Source organism: Gracilinanus agilis, chromosome 4, assembly GCF_016433145.1.
Source record: "Gracilinanus agilis isolate LMUSP501 chromosome 4, AgileGrace, whole genome shotgun sequence".
Taxonomy (NCBI): domain Eukaryota; kingdom Metazoa; phylum Chordata; class Mammalia; order Didelphimorphia; family Didelphidae; genus Gracilinanus; species Gracilinanus agilis.
This window is the reverse complement of record NC_058133.1, coordinates 475,208,557-475,214,556: the sequence shown is the minus strand read 5'-3', so window position 1 is coordinate 475,214,556 and position 6,000 is coordinate 475,208,557.

The following is a 6,000-nucleotide window of genomic DNA, read 5'->3' as shown; positions in this document are numbered from 1 at the left end:
TCACTCTGGGAACTAGGGTTTCAGTTCATACAAGTTTCCCCTTATTTCTCTGAATTCATCATACTCTCAGGGGTGCTTTTTTGGTCCTGCTCTAATGCACTCCTTGGCTCTCTCGAATGAATAACTTTAAGCAGTGGTCCAGCTTCATCAGTGAGGTTGGTCTGGACTGGCCATTATTTTGACCTTTATAGTTCGCACACAGGTAGCCAACTCAGCTAGGGCCACATGGAGTTAATTCTCATACTTCTAAGGACCCTCTTTGTCCACACTTTTTTCTCTACCTCCCTGATTAACCAGATCAGGTCTGAATAGCTGGTTAGGGACCTGTTCCTGCTGGTAGTGCAGTTCTAGGTAGAACAGTCATTGCTCCAATCAGGGCATTGGAGAAGGGGGAGGGAGAGAATGGGTTAGTGGAACCAAGAAAATTAGGGAAATGGGAGAAACTAGGAATCTCTCTAATCCTTTAGGCCTCTTGCCTAGTTCACTGACCTTCATAATGAGCACCTGAGATTTCTGTCTGGGGCCAGGTGAATTTTAAATCTCTTGGCCCAACGTACTTGGAAAGAATAAGCATACAGAGCCAACTCCTCCATTCTCTTTATGTATTAAAGTCCCACATTCACAAGGGCAGATTTCCTTTTGCCAGAGAGCTCTTGTTGGGAGCCAATTAGATCAGGAGCTCCTCAAGGGAAGAAAGCATGTTTCTCCCAATGGACAGAATTTTGTAGAAGAAAGGATTCTCCCTTTCCCCACTGTATCACTCTAGTGCTGAGACCCAGGGGGATTTTCCATGCTAATGTCTTCGGAAAAAGAGATACTCATCCCTTCTTCTCCCTCTTTTTATGGTCAGGAGGGTTCATTCTGCTGTCAAAATGACTATTTCCAGGAAGCCCTTTTCCCATGTTTTGTTCCTGTTACTCAGATATCAGAAGTTGAATCCAAGGTAGAAGTTTGTAGTCTGGACGGAACTGGGAGGGCAGAAGACAAACCCATAGTCCTCTTCTGTTGGCAGTTTTAAATCTCCTTTTCAATCACTAAGCAAAGCATTGAACTCGCTTTCGCTTCTCCTTTCCTCCTAGCTCTCCCTGACAAAGTGCAAAGTGCTGGTAAGGCACCATTTCTAATCTGTTTGCTCTTTTCTCTTACTGAGGGGCACCTAGGAAGAGAGAAACAAAAAGACAGGCACATCCAGAAAGATAGAGCTTGAATTGATTTTCTATTGTATTACCTTCTTTCCATCTCAGATTTCATAGTCCTTGCATACAAAATTCTTGCCCATACGTAAGTGTGTTCCCAGTTCATCTCCTCTAACTCTTTTGTTGTTCTGTCGGGGTGGACTCTTTGTGACTCCATTTGGGGGATTCTTGGCAGAGATACTGGAGTGGTGTGCTGTTTCCTTCTCCAGTTCATTTTACAAACGAGGAAAGTGATCTAAGGTTAAGTGACTTGCCCAAGGTCATATAGCTAGGCAATGTGAGGTCAGACTCGAATTCAGGAACATGAGTCTTTGTGACTCCTGGCCTGATGCTCTCTAACCGTGCTACCTACCTGCCCAACCATTCTTATGCTTTAGTCAGATAATAAATAGAAGTAATAGCTCACATTTGTATCATGCTCACTAGGTGCTAAGCTCTGTGCTAAGTGCCTGGTCTTTACAACAATCCTGTGAGGTGGTTGCTATTATTATCTTCGTTTTACAGATGAGGAAATGGAGATAAATAAAGGTTAGGTGACTTGCCAAAGTCACACAGCTGGCCAGATTCCCACTCGGATCTTCCCGACTCCAAGTCCAGCACTGTCCGTTCATCGCCTAGACATGGTCAGACAGCAGTGAGCTGGGATCCATCTATCGGTAGGCAAACCTTTCTACCCTCTCCACTTTAGTACTCTTTGGTTCCCTCCATTCCCACAATGATTTCCATTCATTGGAGAAGCAGGCTCTGTTAGGGATTCTCTGCATGCGCTGGTCCAGTTTTGTGGTGCAAGGTAGCCAGGTGGCCATAGAGCCAGCTCAGTCTGATGCTCCCTCAGATGCTTACTAGCTGTGTGACTCCGGTCAAGTCATTGAATCTTGCCTGTTTCCTCACCTATAAAACAGAGATAATAACACTAACGACCTCATCGGGTTGTTTGCGAGGATCAAACCAGATACTGTACGTAGTGTGTTGCCAACCATAAAGCGCTATAATAAATGTGAATTCTTATCGCTATTGTTATCTTGTTGCCCAGAAGGGGAGGTGAGAAAGAGCCGGGCTTCTGAGAGGGCATCTGAAAGCATCTTGTGGTTCCCGAAAAGTCCCTGGGACTTCTCGGCAGGGTTGTCTCAATGGATGACCTTTCTGTCCTTTCTCTTCCTTCAAGGAAGATGCTTAGGCGGGAAAATGGAAGTGATGCCCAGAGACTACCCTCCATAGGCAGGCGGGTGACCATGGCTCTTTATTTTCCTCTGAGGCCACTTCTGTCATGAACGGACAGATAAGAAGTCCCAACCTGGATCCCACCGAACCTACTTGGGGAGGAGCTGTAGTGGTGGGAATGCAGGCACACCTGGAAAGCAGCCTACTGTCCATCCGTCTCACAGACCCAGTTCCTCTGGCTGGGGGAGATGCCATCTGTCCTCCCCATCCGTTCTCCCTTGTTCTAGTTCCCCTTACCGCCCCCCCAAACCCCCCATCTCAGAGATCTAACCTTCACAGAAACACTGCTGGTTTCCACAGGGCAGGGGGTGGAGGGTGGGTGTCTCCGGCTCCCTCTCATTTCCTGAGAGCAGCAGAGCTGTGAGCCGCTCTAATTGACCTCCAGGGTCTCAGCTGCGCTAAGTTGGGTGATGGGTGGATATAGTTAGGCCTGTAATTAGTGCAGGGGAATCTAGGTCAGAGCAGTTGGAGTGTTGATCAAGGGGGTGCAGGCGGGGGGCAGCGGGCAACAAATAGGTTCCCCTTGGGGGGAGAGAGGGAGGTTGCTGAACTGAGGAAATGGATGTGGCGAGACTCACAGACACACATGGACACAAGAATATGGTCACAGGGACAGACACAGTTTTGTGTGTGTGTGTGTGTGTTCCCGCATTCATTTGGGTTTCCTTCCAACTTCTCCATATATGGTGCTACTCTAGAGCAGGCTGGGGATTGGCTGCCATAGTTGGGAGACCGGGAGGTAGAAAGAGAACAGAAAAGGAGCAAAGCCAAGGGACCGAGGTAAAGACGTCCCCCTCTCCGGGGACTGAGAGTCTGTGGCTTGCAGAACTAGGCAGTTTCGAGTTCCTTTTGAGGTTTGGATGAGAGGACTCCCCCTATGTTGGTTTTGGGGGTGCAGAAGAGGGAAAGGAGTGAGGGATGCTGCTAATTTCTAGTTCCTTGGGCTGCTTTTGTTTGAATTGGGAGAAAGGAGAAAGCCTGGCAGGGCAGGGGGAATGATGGGGATGGGGTAGAGGTAAGGGGGTGGTAGTGGGGGCAATTCAGAGATCTCTGATACCTTAAAGAACATACCAAAAACAACAACAACAACAACAAAAAACCCAACCTGTACATAAGTTCTTTCACTTCAGGAGACAATAGCTCTGCTATGCTTTTTAATAAGGCAGACCCCAAACATCCTCCAGACCCTTTTTCAGCAGCCTCCATGCATGATAGGCTTGGAGGGTGACAGCAGACACAGATGCTGGCAATGACTGAATGTGAAGCAAGGGAGTGATCCTCTTCTTTCTACTGCTTCCCCTAAACATTGGCTGCTAATTCCTCGTCTTAGACGGCTCACTTTCCCCGACCCAGAGGACTCTGAAAGTTATTCTCCGTCTCCCAGAATATGTTTGTGCAAAGATAAGATAGTAAATTTGTCATTGGTAAGTAAGATGGGAATGGGAGTGGGGGGTGGGGGTGGTTAATTCTTTTTCTGCAAAACGACTGATAGCTCATAGACTCAAATTTTTTAGACCTGGAAGACACCTTAGAGATTGACCTACCCCTCCCCACCCATTTTCTTTTAATAGGTAAAGAAACAGAGGCAGAAGGTTAAGAGACTTTCCCAGGATGACAACTTGTTAAGAGAGAGGACTGTACCTCAGATCTCCTATCTCCCCATTTAGCAATGAGCTTATGCTCTAACCATCTCTCCAGTCTCCCTTACTCACTTGCTCCTTTCTTCTTTCTCCCATCAGTGCTGGCTGGTTTGGGTCCTACGTAATCCACTGATCCACAAAAGACAAAGAATAATGGCAGAGGGGGAGAAAGGGATGACATACCTTAGGGGTGGTGGCAAAGGAAATGACTGAGTCCCACACCAGGGTAGGGGGAAAGAGACTAGCAGAATAAAGGGTCCTTCATCCAGTTAGTAAGTAAAACTGACTAAGCTGTTGATTCAAAAGCATGTCTCTAAAGGACGATGATACCACTGACTCACAATCGGCACTGAATAAACTTTGAACTTCTTTTCTAGCAGTGATGACAGACTTGTCCTTAACCAATCCACACAATCAGAACTACAACAGAGATTGGAGGGGCAGACATTCTAGCCTGGAAACAGTGAAACAATTGAGGTTAAGCCAGGATTGAGTTTATGAACTTGACCTCATTAGCACCATATGGTAACCAACTGAGTTAACAGGTCTAATAAGATAATAAGAGTATGGATTAAAAAAGATGAATTGTCTAGTTTCAGCATTTTGCTAGGGGCTGGAGACTATTGCTCTTGGGTGTGTAATCAATACATGAATAAAAAAGCATTAAGGGGATGCAGTTAGGTGGCTGAGAGGATAGAGAGCCAGGCCTGGAGACAGGAAGTCCTGGGTTCAAATGTCACTTAACCCCAAATGTCTGTTCCTTACCATTTTTCTGCTTTGGAACCGATACTTATATCGATTCTAAGACAAAAGGTAAGGGCTTTTATTTTTTTTTTTTTTAAGCATTTAGGAAATGTTTACTATGTGCAACGTATTGTGCCAATTATTGGGGATATGGACTGAAAATTAAAATAGGTTGTACTTCAGTGGAGTGAGAGTCAGGCCTAGAGACAGGAGGTCCTAGGTTCAAACCCGGCCTCAGCCACTTCCCAGCTGTGTGACCCTGGGCAAGTCACTTGACCCCCATTGCCCACCCTTACCAATCTTCCACCTATGAGACAATACACCGAAGTACAAGGGTTAAAAAAAAAAAAATAGGTTGTACTCCCAAGAAGCTCAGTTCTAAGGGAGGGAACACAGATAGATCTAGTCGCAAGTCAGATGGAAAGGTCCCATGGTCTTTAGGGTGCACCTTGAAACACAGTTCCAGGTGCTCCCCTCAATCTCACTAGGGAGCCAACTTTTTCTTTTCTCCCCCTTTCTCTTTGGCTCCCCTTTTCCCTAGTGTCTCCCCCACCTCTCTAGTCCCATAGGAACCAAGATTAAGTGGCATGTTTTAGGAATACATGTCATTCTTGCTCTTTGTCTCTCCTCTGGTTACGTGGGAGTGACTAGGAAGAAAAAAGGGGAAAATGCTGGTAAAATAAAATGAAAATAAAATAAGATGGGAAGATTTAGAAATAGAAAGAAAGGGTAGGTTTAATTCAGATTGTGGGTGGCCATAAAAAATTGACTTTTTTTTTTTTTAAACCCTTACCTTCCGTCTTGGAGTCAATACTGTGTATTGGCTCCAAGGCAGAAGAGTGGTAAGGGTAGGCAATGGGGGTCAAGTGACTTGCCCAAGGTCACACAGCTTCTGAAGTGTCTGAGGTCAGATTTGAACCTAGGACCTCCTGTCTCTAGGCCTGACTCTCAATTCACTGAACTACCCAGCTGCCCCCAAAAAAGTTGACTTCTGTTGGCTGGGCCAGGCTTTGGAGGTCTTATGCCTTTAGAAGTAAGAGCACCCACAATTGTATTTCCCTCCTCTGTTAACAGAAGGCAGCTAGTTGGTGTGTGACTGGAGGACCTGGAAGACTCCACTTCCTGAGTTCAAATTTGACCTTAGACACTCACTTACTACTTGTGTGACCCTAGGCAAATCACTTACTCCTGTTTGCCAG